Below are 19,059 nucleotides of genomic sequence, written 5' to 3' on the forward strand. Positions count from 1 at the left end.
CGCCCTCAAGAGTAAAAATCCAGGGACAAAAATTAGAACCATTGGAATGAACCAATGCATTATGGTCTTTCTAAACCCCAAGCCTGCGGGCTGGTTGTTGGCACTGTTGCATTAGACATTTCCAAAAGGCCACCATCTAAAAAGTAAAATATGTTCTCCTTCCCCCTACTCCCACACAATCACTGAATACTTTCACAGGGGATTCTTCAATACTGGGGAAAAAATAGGAAACAAAGATGAGCCTTTTCAAGGTCTCTGTTAATGTTCCAGGGACTGAGCTATATCCCAGGAGATGGAGCTGTCTGTCTTGCACAAGAGCTGCAATGCCTGCTGGAAAAGCACATGTACCCAAGAACGTGTTCATTATGATTCCATTAAGCTCTTCAGTGATATGCTTAAAGATTCGGACAGAGTCAGGCTAATCATGATCCCTCTCCCTTTCTTCCCTCCATCCTACATTTTAACAGCCTTGTGGCCAGGTCTCTCAAGTGAAAATATATCTCTAGAAAACACTTTTCTTTCTCTCATTGTGCTGCTGGTTAATATTCATAGCAAATGGAGATGCAATTTGAAATCATTTAGGCTGTTATGCCATCATCAGTGGTGGCTATTTTAGTCTGGAAATTAGGAAAAATTTCTTCATGGAAAGAATTATCAAGTCCTGGCGCAGTGTTAGTGTAACCACAGTGTTGGAGGGATTTAAAAGATTTAAAAGATGTGGCACCTGGGGTCATGCCTTAGTGGTGGACTCGGCAATATTAGGGGAATGGTTGGACTTGATGGCCTTAGAGGATTTTTACAGGCTAAATGATTCTATGTTTCTATGACAGTAAAATGGCACATGGTTGAGAACAGGAAATCTCTTTTTGTAATCTGGGACTTTGGTCCCTAAGTTCAGGAAGATAAGGCCATCTCTCTAGGTACCTCTGTGCCTTGTGTGCATTTTTAAGTGGAATCAGTGGTGTGGTATATTTGATGGAAGTCTTCAGCTGTGTAAAGGTAAGGACGGGACAAGATGAGGCCTTAGGTTTGGGGGATGCAGTTTTGCTTCTGTCTGAAGAAGTTACTTATAAAATGACCAAGTCTCACCCAACTGAAACCTCCCTCTGCCTTAGCAACCGCCTTTCCCTCGTGGAAATGATGGATTAAGTAATCTGTGTTGTGGTGCTGCTGGCTAGAAGGTTGTAAATCACATGCATGTGCTTCCAGAAATATGAGATCCCACACTGTCTCTTAAAGAAGTGCTGCTGCAGTGATGCTGATGAAAGGTGCCCCTCGCAGGGGGTGTGCACTGAAGTGCAGCCCACGCTCAGACAGGCCCATGCATCACTGGGGGATGAGCACAGCACCCAGCAGCAGATGCTTCCCTTTGGGGGCTGCTGAGCCCAGGGAAATAGCTCTTCCTGACGTGTTTTGTGGGAGCTTGGCATGTAACCTTACATGAGCTATTGCTGAAGCAATTGCAGGAAACCAAGAGCCATTTAGAAACAAAATAAGAATGAAACAAATCATAGGAGCAAAACCTTTCTGACTTAAAAGGATGCCTCTGTCCCTCAGCCCTGACAACCCTGTGGATTAGGTCAGTAGCTGGTATTATTGTCCATCTTTGAAGCAGGTTGTGCCAGTTTGTACCAGGTCAGATATTCACATCGGCAAAGTAACAGAAGCCACAGTGCAAAAGCAGCAAACACACAGTTATCATCTTCAGCAGGGACTTAGTGGGACCTTGGCCACACCTGCCTGCTAAGGAATGGGCTGTGGCTCTGAATCTACCTCGTGCTGATGCTGGCTTTCTCTGGCAGTAAAAGTGATGTTTGCTGCCTCCTGCTTGATGTCACCTGAGTAATTGTTGGGGCTACATTCTCTGGTCAGTGAGAAGGGTTTCAGGGACTTCCACAGGCTTGGTGGTTTTGTGATTTTGTTTTGGTTCAGTGTTCTGGTGAAAGCAAAGCTTAGCAAACTCTTGTACTGGTACAGCTTGGGGGTTTGGGGATGGGTGTGCCCTGTCCTCCACTGGCATGGTGCCAAGGAGACAACAAATTACTGATGTGTGCACAAAACCTGTCTCTCCCTGTAAGCCTGGCTCCTTGGTTTGCAGTGGCTGTGGATTGCCTTGCATTAGCCCCCATGAGAATGCTCGCATTTGAAATAAGCTCCTCTTCCATAGTCTCCCATTTGAGTTGCTTATTCATGGCCCTATCATATTATAGCCTTCTGCTTGGTCTCCTGTGTGCCAAACACCATGTATTTCCTACCTGCTCAGAGATCACGGACTGGCTGGGGCCAAACTCATATTTCAGAGGGAAAGGCAGCAGAAATCCGAAAGTGCATTTGCAAGGTGGGATGTGATTGCATTCCTCTTGAGCCAGATGGAACTGTGTCTGAGAGCTGCTCGTCTCAAAGAGAGCCAGTTTTGGAGTAATGATTCTGATTTTGCTGGAGAAGTTGTTTAGGACTGACAGCTGTAGCATTGTCAGCTGTGTGACAGCAAGGGGAAAAGTCCCCTCCTGGCATATATTTCTGAAGAAAGTGCTGCAGGGCTCTTCAAAACAAAAAATAAAGTAGTAGCTTTAGCAGAGGCTGGCTCCAGTCTAGCTCACAGTCACCCCAAAATTGTTTGTAACCACGCTGCAGCTTAGGGAAGGCAGTAAGACCTGGACTAATGGGAAGAGGAGGTAACTGCATCCTCTGGGGATTGAGACCGTCGTTCCTTTCTGCTCAGGACTTGAGATTGAACCTCAGCTCTCCCGTTGGGAATGGCTGCGCTGGGAAGCAAGAGCTCCTGGTGGAGGCCGAGCGAGGTGTGCTGCTGTCAGCTCTCCCCTGCCCCCTCCTGCCCGTCAGGCCCATGCGGGAAAGCCGAGCAGCTTGGCAAATGCGGATTTTGCGATACAGTCCAGAGGGCGTTGCAGGAGTCCAGGAGATTCCCCGCTCGCATGAGCAGCGCAAGGGGAGCGTGGCACCAAGCCCACTGAGCAGCTGCTGCCCTGCCCCTGGCTGGGCTCCGCCGTCACTGCTGCTCCCTCCAACACAGAGAGGCTGCTCGAGCACTGCTACAGGGAGAGGGGACAACACTGCAATATAAATGTGGCTCTTTGCAGCCCTGTGAATGACAGAGAACACCTGACACACTGTGCTGGGGAATGCTGGCTTTTTCATGCTGTACTCTTGACAGGGGCATTAAAATGTATTTATATAACAGCTGGGGATGGCTTGCCCCGAGGACTGAACTTAATTCTTAGTCTGCCAGGCACTCCTTTGTGAGTGACAGTGATCTGTCCCCTGTGCGTTCGTTCTCCTTTTTGCCCTCTTTATTTCCTCTTTCTTGCATTTTATAGAGCTGTATTTGACAGTCTAATTTTATATAACTAATAACATTATGTAGTGAAATGAGCTCGAATGTCTGTTTATGTCTCCAGTGCTGAGCTATTTGGTAAACACTCCTTTTGCCATCTCTCCTCTTGAGCCTCTGCCACAGTTCAGTTTTCTGATCTACCCTTAAAACAAACACTATGATGAGAGAAGTGCTCCCGCATCTATCTTCCATGTGACTAAGCCAAGGAAGTGCTTTATACAGCCAAGAGAGGCCCTTTGGTGACAGGATGACACAAGTAACTAAACAAAAAGCTAACCTGAAATTGGCTATTTTAATTCCTCCAGTAAAATTCTTGACAACACATTTCTACGCTTCTCCTGTTGACATTGAAACAAAATGAACGCAGAAATCCCAGCTCTGCCAAAATCAGGGAGAGTGTCAGTGCTGACTTTGACAGGCATCAGTCTTTGCTCCTGCTTTTTGCCATTCCCCCTTTTTCGTCAGCCACGGAGATCTGTGTTGTTTTGCCCAGCTGAGAGGAACCTTTCATGGAGAGGGGACTTGGGTACGCATTTTGCAGCCCTCTCTGTGTGGTCTGGGGGGTGGAAATGCAGAGCTGCAAGTCAGCACAGGACATGTGACAAAAGACATCTCTGGGTGCCTAATTAGAGGGATTTCCTTTGTAAGACTCACCTGAGAGTTTGTAGCTGAAGATATATATTGCTGTGAGTGCACACAAGCTGCAATCATCCACAGAAGCATCCACTAGGTTTTGTCACAGCTTCCTAAAAAGTTTTTGCCATTGGCCTCCCAAATATCTTGGGGCAATCTGTTCCACTGGGTAAATCTATTGGGAGAATCTTTGGAGTAGGCAGGTATATCTCCTGGGTGTTGGTTGGAAAAGCAACAAAGAGGAGCCTACTTTTTATTCTACACTTGTAGAATAAAAACTGTTGTCCCCTTATTGTTCCCTTTGGACATCCCATCTGCATCCCCTGTTCTCATGAGGAAGAATCAGATGCAGGTCACTTTTGAAGTTCTCAGACTGTTTTAAAGCTAATGGTCTTTAATCCCTTCCCCCTCACCCCCCAAATATTTGCCTTTTCCATTATATTTTACCTACAAATAATTTGGTTTAGTCAAATCTCCCATCAAATTCTTTTTTAGGCAGGTGCAGCACACCCCTCTGATTGAAGATGGCACATTTCACAGTGGGACCCTGGCCCCTGGCCTCATCCTTCCTATCCATGGGTCAGCCTTGGTTTCTGATGTTCACATTCATTGTGAAAAACGAATTCTCAGTTAAGGGAAGGGTGGGGGGCAGGCACACCCCAGAGCTGTCAGTTTCATATACCTCATCCATTCAACAGAGCCATGCAAGTAAATCTGCTTGTTAGCTGCTTTGGAGGAGATCACAGCACTTCCTTCCAAAATGGGAGGAAGCAACGTTCTCCTACTCATTACCTGCACCCGCACATCCCATATGGAAATGTGACAGGCAGGGCTGGTGGCAGAGCAGCAGACCTCCCCCTCTGCACATACACTTATGTGGTTGTATCCCTAGATAGCACGTGTGGACTAGGTGGGTCAGCCCTAGGATTGCATCCAGCACATGATAAAGCAAGTTAAGTGTGGAGGTAGCTCCCCCAGGCAGCGGGGACCACCCCAGTAGCAAAACTGCTTGCTCTCTGCCTTGGCCTTTGCTCTTTGTTCATGTGAGTGGAGATGCCTGCTCCTGGTGAATTATAACTTCAGGATAAAAAGAAGACATTCCCTCAGTTTATGGTGAGGAGGCAGAGTGCTTGAGACAATAAATGAGTATGGACAAAACAGTGGCTCAGTGACATATTTCGACTCAGCCTTTAGAGTGCTGGATCTGGCCTTTAGATCTTTCAGCTTGTGTTTTGCCTTTTCTGTTCCTTATTATGCCATGAAAACAGAAACCAAGTCTGGAACTGTGATTTCCCTTCAGGATATAAGAGGAAGGAGAACATCACATGGATATCAAGTGTGCATTCCTCTATTTCTCAGCTCATATGGAGTGCAAACTCAGTTCTGAAGAAGCCAGAAATGTATTTAATATTTTATTTTTAATAAGAAAGATGTCTGTGTGGAGTAATTAAAAAGATGGCAAGTGCTAGACTGTGCAGGAGTTGCTTTCTGATGTTTCCATTGACATCAGTTCTTCTGACTGGCCTCAAAACCACAGTTGATATGCCCTAAATTAGCAGAACTAAGCTTCAAAACTGAACAAAGCTGCAGATCTTTATTTTTTTCCCTCCATTTTAACATTCTCTACGAAGTTGGCTCAATGGGTTTTTTCCTCTCATATTTATTAATACACATTTTGAATGCCTAATTTAGAAACTACCACAGTCCTTGATCACCTTCCTGTTTACATTTTGATGTTGTACTCGGAGCAAAGGGACCCCTCTTGTACTTCTTCTCCCTCCTCCACTCTCCAAGCTTTGTCACCCTCCTTTGGGATCTCTTTTCAAAAGATCAAGAGGAGAGAAAAGGCTTCAGATGCCATAAATATTGCAGGAACCAGTGTTCATCAGAGAATGGCCTCCTTTAAGATCAATATGTCTTCCTGAGGGGGCATTCAGTCCTTCAAAGTAAACAAGTTGGGAACATTAATTCAAATGCTTTTATACTAAATACATATACATGAATTAGACCGTGTGGCTGTGATAAATAAGCCTTATATAAGTAAGGTTTAAAGGAAACCACACATGCAAAAAAAGAAAAAAAAAAAAGGGCGAACTCTGCAAATTTGCAAGGAATGAACCAATGCCTGCTGCTGATCTTGTGATGACCGAGATAATTTTGTTAAAGGGCTAAAAGGAAGTTCTCTTCACCTTTGTGAATAGATTGATCTGGGCAATCAGAATCTTTTCCTGAGAGGAGGAGCACCATTATGCTGATGTGTAAGTCAAGATATATTGCAAAATGTGCTGAATCTACATTTTGCAGTCTGTCATTGCCTGGGATTGGAAATGTGATTTTTTCTTGGCGGGGAGAGAGACAGAGGCAGCGTTACCTCCATCACAAGTAGGGAAGGTGAAAGCAGTGTGTCTTGATTTCTTTCTTTGTCAGACATTGAAAACTGGGTCAGACTGCTGTCAGGTGTTTGGGGTGGGTTTGTAACCTGTTGTCCTCTGGGAAAGGGGCGAGTGGCAGAGATGTCACTGCCCTGCAGCGGGAGCCTGGCAAAGGTGTAGCTTGTACTGGAGGTGGGGAATAGCCACCTCATCTTTCAGGCTTCTGATACCAGCTTCCTTCCTTCCAGTGCCACAGGGTACCAGGACAAATGAAATATACTGGAGTAGGGAACCATGGAAACTGAGGATCATTGGGATGGTCATGAATGAACCATTTTGGTATGTTCAGGACAGCCCCTCTCCCTCAGTGAAATCAGAATCTCCTGCAACCCCGGAGGAGATAAGTATTCATAAGAACATTTGAGTCTCTAGGTTATTAGATCAAGACAATTGTTTCAGGGAAACCCTTCCCTTACAAAGTATAACAAGGCAGAGAAGATAGGAAAAAAAAAAAAAAAATTGATGGGAGCATAGGAGAGGTCAGTTACAGAGAAAATTTTGTTAATTGTGACACATTTGAAAAGCAGAATAACCAGGTGGAAGGAAGGGTAAGGAGAAAGAATCTAAATGAGTAAGGGAATTAGCACAGAAATATCCCTGTGGTCGTTTTTTCACGTCATTCAAAAGAATCTCTTAATACGTTAGCCAGCTGGCTGGCTGGTGGCTAAAGCCTGAAGCAAGGTGGGTGTTGTGCCCTCTTCTTCTTTTACACTGCTGTGGTCTGAGCCTTTGTTGTACTTAGACAACTGGAGGGTTTCCTCTTAACCCATAAGCTCTCTAGCTCAGCAGGATGGAAAAAATCAGAGACTTCAGCATGATTTTGCCAAAAGTTGTGATTGTGCCCGTCACTGGGACAGCAAAAACTTGTCTTTGGGCCCTGGCAGACTTGGAGTGTTGCAGACATGATACAGTACCAGTACCTTGATGTCAGTGAAAGTAGGTGCATTTACGTCCTTTAAAAGAGTTTAGGCTGTCTATATCATTGGTCAATTAGCTTTTATACACAACTTAATTCCTTTTCTGCCACGTGCTTATGTCCAGAGTTCTCTGATCTGGGGTGGTGGTGAGTGAGAGGATTTATATCACAGCAGGGCATGTTGAGCTGCTCAGACACCAGGACTTTTTTCTGAGCATTTTCTTTCTGAATCACAGTCTTCATGTCACAGCCCTGGGTGCTGTGAGTGAGACTTGTGAGGAGACCATCCCCAGGACTGTGTTCAGGGCAGGCAGGTAGGAGAGAGCTTTGTGAGGTGAGAGGCAGAGCAGGCAGCTGAAAGGTCGCAACTGAGAGGCAGTCCTGCTATTAGCCGTGCTCCTGGCGTTGGAGGATGAAGTCCATCTTTTTATTGCAGAAGGACAGGGCTGTAAATAATTCTGGCAAATGACATTGCCTGCTCACAGGTCCTGAGGCACCCCCAGTTAGCCACTGAAAGGGAGCTTCCATTCATCTTACTCTTTACCTTTAAACTAATAGGCTGAAATCACCAAGCAGTTTCTTCTGATCTTTCCAGCTTGGGGCCATAATGGCCTGAAAGGAAGACTAAGTGAGTGCAAAACTACCAGCCAGGAGGGTAAGTTTTCATGTGGGCAGCCTGGTCCTGACATTCAGTAGATATAATTTAAAGGAATGTTACACAAGATGGATGGAGAAACACACGGTAAACCCAGCAAGTCTGGTAAGGCTCCTGTGAGTTATTCTCTGACCTTAGGTAGCTCCACAATATTTATGTTCATTTTGTTCATGGCCTTCCATCTCACAGATTCATCTTTGCTGCTGTAATGGGGATAATAAAGACTCCTGAGACATTTCTCAGGATCTCTGAAACAAAACGTACAAAATCCTCTCCATTACCCTCGTACAACACCGTTAGAATTTGTCTGTTTGTTTAGGATTCTACTCACTCTGTGTTCCTCTCAAAGTGTTTGATATTGTGTTCCTCTGATGAGGGTGAGAACAGTCATGCGTGCAAAATATGTGGAGCATCATTTAAGACTAAAATCAGTATGAATGTATATACATAATCAATATTTGTGGCAATGTAAATAACTGGGAGGTGATGTTTGACTAGAATTTAGACTTACTGGATGGACACATTTCCCACATATATGGATGGGAGGTTATGTTCTGAATTTATATTATTCTCCTTCAAATGAACTTTGTCAGAAACCAGAATGAAACAAAAACATTCAAACCTGGGAGGTAGGTGCCTCCTGCATAACACATTGTGCAGGGTAAATGTGTGTATCTCCTTGAGCAGTGCAGCATAATTTGTCCTTTTGTTACCTCTAGCTCTAGAGCCCAAGTCATTGTTTCATTTCAGAGAAAAAATTGTGATCACTGCAATTCCAAAATCAAATTTGTATTCAAAGTCTCCTGTAGACAGTGCAAAGACTCTTGTTGACTTCAAGTTTCTTTCAATCAGACTTTAGTCTTTTTAAGCAGAGAGAAATGCAGTTACAACCTCTCCATCCCACTCTTCACCTGTTTTTTCTCTGGGCATCTGCAGGTTCTTTACTGGTGTGAATTTTTCTTTCTAAATGTGGGATTCCCTGTGCTCTATAACATATGGAGCATATGTCCATATGGTCAGTGTCAACACAGGAAGCCAACTCTCTGCCTGAGGAATGGACTAATGTAATAAAACTGACCTGTCTAGAAGTTGTGAAACAGGTTGGGGTGGGCTGTGCTCAAGTGATTTAATTTGCTGGTACAAATCTGTTCCTCAGGCCTAGCAGAGCAGTGGGGTAAGGATGCCAGTCAAGGAGAGAGCGCATCAGCTGACTGGAGGGATGCAAAATGTGGCTTTGGTGTACCTGGAAGCTTGATCAGATCAAATACCTGCCTGGGTTAGCTCTGCAATGCTTCCCTCAAAACAGCTTTATCTTCTACAGTTTGGGATTTCCAAGCTCTAGGGAGCTGGGCTCACCAAACCCTCTGAGGCAATGGGAGTCAGGCTACTGCTCCACAGACCTGGGAAATAAATTACAACAAAGGCTTGCTGGAACTTCTCATTCTGTTGTGGTTCTGGTTCATTTAATTTGCCTCCTGACACATCTAAAGGTGGGGAAGACATGAGGCAAGCAGTATGAAAGGGTAGCTCCAGAGAGGGCTGAGGGGGGTGAACAAACAGAAGCTGACACTAAGAAAGGTCAGCTGTTTAAATGGCCTGATTTAACCAAGGCACATGTCAGGCTGCGTGCCCCCAGAGGAGATTCCTTGTGTGCATTTATGAACTCTGGGAAAGGGGCCAACTTAGCCCTAATTATATTTTATTTAATCAGCTATTTAAATACTGAACTGTTTTCTTGGCTCTCTTCCCCATCGAGATCACAACTTTATATTCTTGACCTTTTTATTTTATGTAAGAGGCTCTCTCTTTGGTTTGGACTGAAGTAAGTCAGCTGCGCTTAGCTTATTCTTACATTACCTCTCCTCTTGGAAGACAGAAAGCCCAAGGTTATTTATTTCCCAGGTTTTCAATATGAAGGAAATACAGAAGTTAATTTTTTTCCATTTTCACTCTGCAAACTCAAGAAGACCCTATGGAATAAGGGGAAGTATATTTAATGATGTAACATAAGTAGATTTCTAGACAACACCAGGAATGTTTTGTAGTTTAGCTTTCAGAAGTGTTTGGAGAAAAACACAGCTCAGCTCTCTTGGACAGATGTATTATTCCTCTTTTCTAAAGCTTCTTTTTCTGTAAAGAAATGACAGGAGTGCAGGGGAATTAACTGCCTGAGAGAAGTATGCAGCATGTTTCAGAGCAGCTTTCACCACAAATAATGAGTTCCCTTGGAATCCCACAGGATTTGGACATATATTGGTTGAAGAATAGAAGACTGAAATGATGCTCATGCCTTTCTGTGTTGGTTTCGCTTGGCCTGGTTTTTGGTAGCAGGGGGGGCCACAGAGGTGGCTCCTGTGAGAAGCTGCTGGAAGCTTCCACCATGTCTGGCAGAGCCAATCCCTGATGGCTCTGAGGATGGACACTGCTGGCCAAAACTGGGCCAGTGAGAGGTTGGTAACACCTCTGTGGTAACATATTTAAGGAGAAAATCAAAACAAAGTGGGGCACAGATTTTCTTGTAGGCAGAGAAGAGGAGGAGGTGAGAACACGTGAGGGGAACAACATGGAGACACCAAGGTCAGTGGAGAAGGAGAGGGAAGAGATGCTCCAGGTGTTGGAGCCAAGATTCCTCTGCAGGACATGGTGAGACCATGGTGAAGGAGCTGTGCCCCTGCAGCCCATGGGGATCCACGGGGGATGCAGAGATCCAACCACAGCCTGTGGGGATCCACGGGGGATGCAGGGATCCACCCACAGCCTGTGGGGATCCACGGGGGATGCAGAGATCCACCCACAGCCTGTGGGGATCCACGGGGGATGCAGGGATCCACCCACAGCCCATGGGGATCCATGGAGGATGCAGAGATCCACCCACAGCCCGTGGGGATCCATGGGGGATGCAGAGATCCACCCACAGCCTGTGGGGATCCACGGGGGATGCAGGGATCCACCCACAGCCCGTGGGGATCCACGGGGGATGCAGAGATCCACCCACAGCCCGCAGGGGAGATGCCCATGCCAGAGCAGGAGAATCCTCTCTCATGGACCAGGCTGTGCTCCAGTGGGAGACCCAGTGGAGAGAAAGGGCCCTGCTTCCAGACTGGAGCAGCCTGGCCTTGGAGGGCTGCACCCCGTGGAAGAGTGACCCACGCCACAGCAGTTTGGGGAGGACTGTTTGCCTTAGGGAGGGACTCACATTGCAGCAGTTTTGGCAGGACTGCTTGTGAGAGTGGATCCATGCTGGAGAAGTTCACAGAGAACTGTCTCCCATGGGAATGGACTCCTCTCCCAGAGCAGCGGAAGAAAACCAGGGGTTTCCTTGGACCATTTCTAAGTATTTCAGTTACTTCTCAAGAGCTTAGAAAACAATTTAATTACAGTTGTGGATTTAAAGTGAACAAGATGCTATCAAAGAGCAGCTTGTGGATTTTGATGAGGAACCTGCTGGCCCTCCAGTTTATCTTGTAGCTAAACTCTGGCTTCTCAAGTGGACATGGACATTTTAGCAGCAGTAGTCTCATTTGCCTTGGCTGGGGACAGCTCTTTTGGCTTTCTCCCTTGAATTTAAAAGGAGCATCCTCACATTTCAGCCCCTGAACTAGCCCTCTCCAAGAAAGATCGCTGCCTTCTCACCTCCTCAATTGTGTGTTTATGTCTACAGAAATTTTGAGAATAGTTTTGCCACAAAAAATGCCATTGATGTTGTGGAAACCTATTGGACCCTGCTCCCTCTCTTCCTGTTTCCCTCTCTGCACAGATCAGGTGCCAGGCTACTCTTTGTGATGGGCACAGTTCAGATTGCCATGCTCCAGCTTTGAGCTCCTCTCTGGACTCAGCACATCCTGTGTGTTTGCTGATCCACCCTGGGGTTCTGGCAGGATGTTGAGGGGTTGGTTTTATTATTGCTCTTGTAGCAGGATGGGATTCTGCTTGCTCAGGACAGGAGCATTGGTCAGATGTGCGCTGAGGTGATGCATGTGCTGAGAAATTCCCAGGTTTTCAAAGATGCTTTCAAAGCGTCACGATTTCACTGTTGAGACACTGATGTGCTTCTGGTGCAAATTCTGCTTTCTCCCTACTCCTCCTTTTGTGCTTCCATGAGCATCATTTCAGGGTAAGCTAATGTTTCTGCAGTGCTGGTAAAGGCAGTTTTTCTAAAAGGAGGAGGCCTATATTTTTTGCTACCAAGGGCATCTATCCCATCATCCTTACACAGCTTATTTACTCTCTGGTCCAGAGGAAACAGGCAGACTGAATTTTAAATGGCAAACAGTCACCCAAATTTCCTTGGCACATCTTTGCTTTAGGAGGAACATCTGATAAAAAAGGCAACTTGTCTCGAAGAGGTCCCTGGGCAGGGCAATATTGGTAAAAATCATGTGTTGTTGAAAACAACAGAATTCCCCCTCAGCTGCATTTTTCCTTTCAGTGCCTCTGTCTCCCAGAGGGAAAGCACTGCACACATCCGAGATTACGAGAGCTTAAATGAGTCAGATGTCCCTTTCCCTCTCAATAAGGTAGGGCAGGCTCCAGGATTAGCTATGCATCTGATTGTGTCTCTAATAAACTAAATGTAATTAAAAAATAGAGCAGGGCCATTGCATTTTTAACAGCTTGAAGCTTTCCCTATGGAAGGATCATCAAACTGTGAAAGAATATGAAGATTCAGCTCCCCAGCACCTGCTGGGCAACCTCTGTCAAGATTAACAGCATCTCGCCAAGTTTATTAAAGTGAACATGAATACTTTGGGGGCTCTGTGGGTAGTTATGGTATCACGTTTTATTATCTTCCACTGAAATGAAATTACTTATTGTAATTGCTTGTCAGTCACAGACCAAAAAATCTGACAAAGGAAAGCTTTTTTGCTGCTAATGGGGAGCAGGAACAGAAGGGAGTGGATGGACTGAGCAAAATTCTGCTCTGATTCTTTTAGGGGGAAGGTAGAGGAAATATAACCAGAGGGAGAGAGAGGAAGGGCTTCAGCTTTGCACAGTGCCCTGAGACAATCAATTCTAGCCAAATGACTGTAACTGAGCGAGAATCTTTCAGAGCTGTGAAGGGAGTGAGCAGCTGATCCAGGGTGGTGTGTTAGGCTGGTGGAAAGTGACTGCTTTATGGGCAGTGTATCAGACACAGCAGTTCAGCAGTTTTTTGATAACATCAGCTATTATATCTCTTGGAGACACTGCTTAGGTTTTATGCCTGGGGTCCAGTCAGCAGGAGGTGTGAGCTTTGCAAAGTGCAAAGATCCGGGTCAGACAAGAAAATGATCCATTTGGGTTGTCTCAGCCTGTATTTAAAGGAGGAAGAACAGCACCTAGGAATTAAGGTGCTGGGAGCAAAGGGCACAGCAAGGGATCCCTCCAGGAATTTGGGGGTGAAGATTGCTGTACTAGACACAGACACACTCCTTTGAGAGCATGTCCAGAAGTGCAGCTGGCAGGACTCAGCAATCAGAATTTTATAACCTGTCTGGTGGAGGGATGGGCTGTTCTTTTACCGGTGGGCAGGCAGCAGTTCCAGCCCTATGAGGAGAGAAGAGCTGGCCGCAGCTGTTGAAGCAGGGGTTGCTTTTTCCATCTTAAGAGGATCTCTCAGCTTTGCATCAGAAGAAGACAAAGGGCTCAAGGTGTAATTAAAATGGAATCATGCCACAGATGAGGCAACCAGCCCCAGTGTTTGCCATTTGACATGGAATTAGATGTGTCCATCAAGTAACCATGTTACTCAGCTGTTTGAAAACCCTATGTGGGCCCCCTTAGCATTCACTGCAGAGGTCGCTATAGGTTTCTAATCAAGGAAAAAAAAAAAAAGGTGCAATCTCAGAATCTCCAAGTAAAAGAATGGCCTTGAAAGGACTCTGTTTCATATGCAGTCATAGCCAGCCTCAGACAACAGGAATGGGAAGGACTGGATGAACAAGCAAATCATTCCCAGATTTTATGCTGTTTTCTGACATTCTGCAATTCCAATTTCTAACTCAGGAGAGTTTTATTTCATTTTGCATCCACAATGCTGATATTTCTTCACTTTTGCAATTGCTGTATTTTGTAGCATCTGCAAACTTTTGCAGTATTTGAAGTAGGTATCTTCCTTCATGTATTCCAAACTTGTCACTTCCTGTCTTCATTTGATACCACCTCACTGCTGCTTGAGAAGAGACTGTGAACAGCTGCTGTTTACGCTCTGGTTTGTTCTACTCACAAAATGCTGGCTTGGGGACTAGTTAAGGCAAACAAGTGATGAGAAAAGCTTGGGAAATGGCAGGCTCTAGCTTCACCAGGAGAATAGAGATAAACCATGGCAGTGAACATCATGGGTCATGTTGGAAGTGACCATCACAGGGCTCACCAGCCCCAATGGCTCACCCACGTCACAGCTGAGGGATACAACCCTGTATTTACGCAAGTGTAAATGTACTAAAACTTGTTAGAGAACCAAATATGTTAATCTCTTTAATTATTGTTTTATCTACTGTATCTAGTCTCCTAGTGCATGAATCCCTGCCTTGAGATAGTTTTTGTTATGTAATTGGTATTAACGATTAGTGTTCAGCATTAATTAAACAGATTGGTTTTCATTCTTTCGCTTAAGATGCCTTCAGGCTACTAGACTGGGAGGGAGTTCTTTTTTTAAGCATGTCTTCATTAGTGCTTATGTCTCTTTTATCTGTAGATGAGGATTCTCTGTTTCCTTTGTACTGCAGCATCAGCCAGGGTACTCTCAGCTTTTCATCCTCTCAGCGCAACTAGTATTTATTAGAACTTTATTAGAGGCATAAAGGATGCCTATCGATACAATTTCAGCTCATACCTTTTGTTATTTTGGTTCCCCTTCTCCTGGCTGCTTTTTGAATCATGAATGATAGATAGTATGATATTTACATACCAATTTTACAACTTAATTTTAATACTAGCTGCATGCCATGTATTGGTGAGCTGAGCTCTAGGGTATAACAATATCATTTCCTCTTTTAAAGTTTATTCTATGATAAAGAATACAAATGTGGACTGGTTACAACTGCAAATTTTGCTGACAGTAAAGGCAGGAGGAATCATTGCCATTGTTCAGACATCATGTATGACACAAAGTGGAAAATGTCATTTAATAGCTATTATTTTTCTACTCTCTCATGTGTGAGCTACAATAAACCATTGGGAAAGTCATCCAGTCTCCACTTACAGAGGAGGTGATTCTGTCACCTTCCTGTGTTCCTGTGGTTAATTGTCTTCATCACCAGAAATGTGAATCCTGTTTTGCATTAGACCCTGTGCATTTTCAGATTTTGGTCCCTGAATCCCGTAATTTTTTTGCCTCATCTATGTGAAGTGCTCTAACCTACTGGAAATCTTCACTTCCAAAAAGATAATTACAGGTGCCCAAGTGTTATGTCTATTTTGAATTTCAAAATGGAAGTGGTTAAACCTCTGGTAATCTTAGTGAGTATTATTAAACTGTTCTAGATTTTCATGGGTTTAGAAGGTGAGATGCTTCTGTAACAAGTTAATATCCTTCCCTAAAGGGTAGGAATTGGTTTGTGGGTCTCTGATCAGAATATCTGACCAAATGAGCAGGGTCTGGTGGATTTTTGTGCACCAATGCTGATTAGTGAGAAAGGAGTGCCATAGTTTTCCAGGGAGGGAGACTTTTGTTATTGCTGCTTGTTATCTTCATTTCCTGCCTGTATATTGGATTACAGATGATGAAGATTGACGAGTCACTTTGCACTGGGTAAAGTATACATAGCAACACAAACATCTTGTGAATGACAGCTATCCTCCTTTCTGAGGCGTCTGATCTCCACAGTATTGACTTCACTGTGCTGCGCCTGCCATTTCGAGTCGAGCTTGGGTGGGACTGAGAGGGTGGAAAAGGGTCCAGATTTTCTGCACATAGCAGCAACAATTGTCTTCAGATTTCCCCAGCTGACAGCCATTACCCCAAAAAAGGGCCTTAGGTCTTGAGTCTCAGAAGTTAATGAGGAATGAACAGTATGAAAGCAGCAACAAGGTATAACCTCGCCTTGGTTTTCTCAATATCAGGTGACAAGAGGCCACCAATAAAAATATAATAGAGCTGAAATATAATAGAGCTGGCAAAATACTCCTGAATGCCACTGTCAAGCCATTTTCAAAAATGAAGGATTCTCCTCAGCATGGCATACATTCTCTTGGATCTCTGAATTTCCCGGGTTTCGTCTGATTTTTAAGCCTGCGGGTTCCCAGAGGCGTGTCATCTTTCTAATTGGTCTATCAAACTGTCAACTTCAAAGCCAGTTCTTGCTATCTATGCTAAACCAGCACATCCGATAAATTATTCCAGTTCTTTACTGTTCACTTAAGCATTTCACCTAACACAAATTACAATCTCTCTCTTTTTAGTTTCAGCCCTGCTATGACACACATGCACCTTGGTCACAGAGTGGGATTCTGCTGAACACTTCCGTTTACTTGTAGCTGTCTGTAAGTTTGAACCTTCTTTGTAACATCTCCTCGTGCTTCTGGTCCTGACCTCTTTGAGGAGATCATACCAGTCTTAAGTGTTGGGTTTGGTTTTGTGTACATGGGACAAATGAAAAGGCTGGGTTACAATTTCACCTCTTTCATAAATACAAGTCTTCATGTTCACACCTTCTTCTATTAGCAAACAAAGGTGCACTATAATAAAATGGGGAAAGAGCTAGGCTGGGGTTCTGGTCCTTGCTCTGCCCAGGGCAGAGGCAGGGCAGCCTTCACCATCACATGCAACATCAGGACCTTTTCCAAGGCTCAGCTGAGTCAGCTGAGACCATTGATTTAAAATGATGAATTGACTTTTCATTGCTCATCTGCTTTGCAAAATAAAGTCCTCTGGAAGGAGGAAATGGCCAGGAGACATAAAGCCTTCCCGATTCCCCAGTATATCTTGTAAATATTTATGCAATTTTTAAAAATACAATTTCTCTCAGAAGTGAAACTGTAACCAAATACATTGTGGTACAGATTTCAAGGCTCATTTCCTTGGTGGATAATCTTAAATTTCTACTGGTCTAATCTTTTAACACTTTCAGAGTCAGTGAATTACAATTTGGTGACAGCAGTTTTTGGTCAAATATTTTCCCCTCTGTATGGTGTCCTCCTAACATGTCTGCAATAATATTATAATTGTGTGGTATTTTAAACTGACTGTTTAAATGTGCTTTACCTCATATTAAAGTGAGTTGATATAAAGTGTTCTTTCAAATGCTGCTTAAAAGGACATATATAAAACTCCTAGAAGTACAGATGGTTTATTTTTCCTTACCTAATCAGATTAAGTGTAATTTACAATGTCTTTCTGTAAAGGAAAATAGAAGACACTTTGCTTTAATTTAAGAGGAGCCTGTAGCAGTTTTTTAAAAAAATTAATTAGAAGCTGTTCACTTTAGAGGAGCCAGCCTGAAGCTTAGATCCTCCTACATGGGTTTACATTTCTAAAGCCTGCCTGGGAGACAAGCATGTACTTCAAAATGCTCCCATCCAGCTCCTTCACTCTGGCAGTTTGTGGTATTGGCAAAGCAGCCCAGAAGAGTGAGTGGCCTTGACTGGGAACACTCCAGAATTATTGGCTCGATATTTATTATAAGGCTGCACCCAATTGTCCATCTTGGATGAGGAAATTTCATCTGGGAAACTGAGCATTTGTATATAAGGCTCTTTAATGCCACATATCGTGTGGGGCTTCAGGTGTTTGTTGCATCATTGCAGCAAATGCACAGCAGGTCAGGCAGAGTGGAGAGGAAAAGGCCACACCGCAGAACAAGGTGAGCTGCACATATCTGAAAAGCCAGATGGAATTTGAGGGCCTGCATTTCTCGTCTCAGTGCTTTTGGACAAGGGCAGAGGATTTGCTCTCACTGCTTTGAGTAGTGCCTGTCTGCCTCCCTGAAGGTAATGAGGAAGCACTGCTATCCTGTCAGCTGAGCATTTGCTGGCCAGAAAAAAAGGGAAATAAAACAAGTAATTTCTAAGAGTGGAAATACTTCTCTTGCAGGCAGCAGGTGGTGATTAATGTTATGGACAATCAATAGCCAATTTAATATAAAGTAATTTTATTTTGCCATTTTAAAAATAATAACAATCTGAAACAGCCACAATAAAAGAGACAACCTGGATCCCGGGTTATCGAAGTCGGGTGAACGTAGAGACGCTCACGAATGAACCAGTCTTCCCCCGTTCACCATCACCTAGACTCAGTGGGCAGGTTTTATACTGTTTTTCTCCCCCGAGGCAGTTTTATTGTTAGTTCGTATCTGCTGCACATATTCATGTGTTTTCTTTCTCTGGCCGCTTGGCTCTGAATGCTTCTTCCCAGCAGAATCGAGCACTTGAGTGGGGTTCCGAGAAGTTGGCATTGGGATGCTGACAGCGACATCTCTGGGTCTTCCTCTTCTAGGCTGGTATCATGTGTTAGTCACTGGAGGAGGCAGATGGCTCTTCCTTGATGGATGGGACATCTCCTGTTTGGCCATTCCTTTTGGTTGTTAATTTGGACTTCCTCCTGCCATTGTCTGGAGTCTCTATGATTGCAAATCAGTCTTGACAAGCAGAAGAGTTTCCACAGTTTGGTGGGAACCCTCTGCTTGTAATACAGTTTATAGTTTATAACATATAGAACACGAATTTATCTCAAAATACCCATCACATTAAGAAACACAGCCTGCTTTTTTTATAGCACTTGATGCTTCTTACTGGCCTGAAGACTTTTTTCCCTTTCTTCATCCCTTTTTTCCTTTTTGTAGGGTGATATTGTGTGATTGAGAGCGTATGACATCTCACTGCTGGGCATGAGGGGTAAAAGATGTGTCTGGGCCATGTTTTCAAGCAGGGAATGCAAAGAATGGATGAAATGAGAGAAATCAAATAGCTGCTCCATCAAAACTCTGTCAGTCTAGGGGGGATGGTATCCTGCATAGATGGAAAGGAGCAAAGTAAGGGCCAAAGATGTCGAGCAGCCTTGAAATTGCTCCATACTCCTCTTCCTGTTCCTGAGGCTGGGGACACAGCATTTACACCAGGCGGTGTTCTCTCTATAGGAAAACTAAATGGG

This window comes from Hirundo rustica, chromosome 7 (assembly GCF_015227805.2).
Source record: "Hirundo rustica isolate bHirRus1 chromosome 7, bHirRus1.pri.v3, whole genome shotgun sequence".
Lineage (NCBI taxonomy): Eukaryota > Metazoa > Chordata > Aves > Passeriformes > Hirundinidae > Hirundo > Hirundo rustica.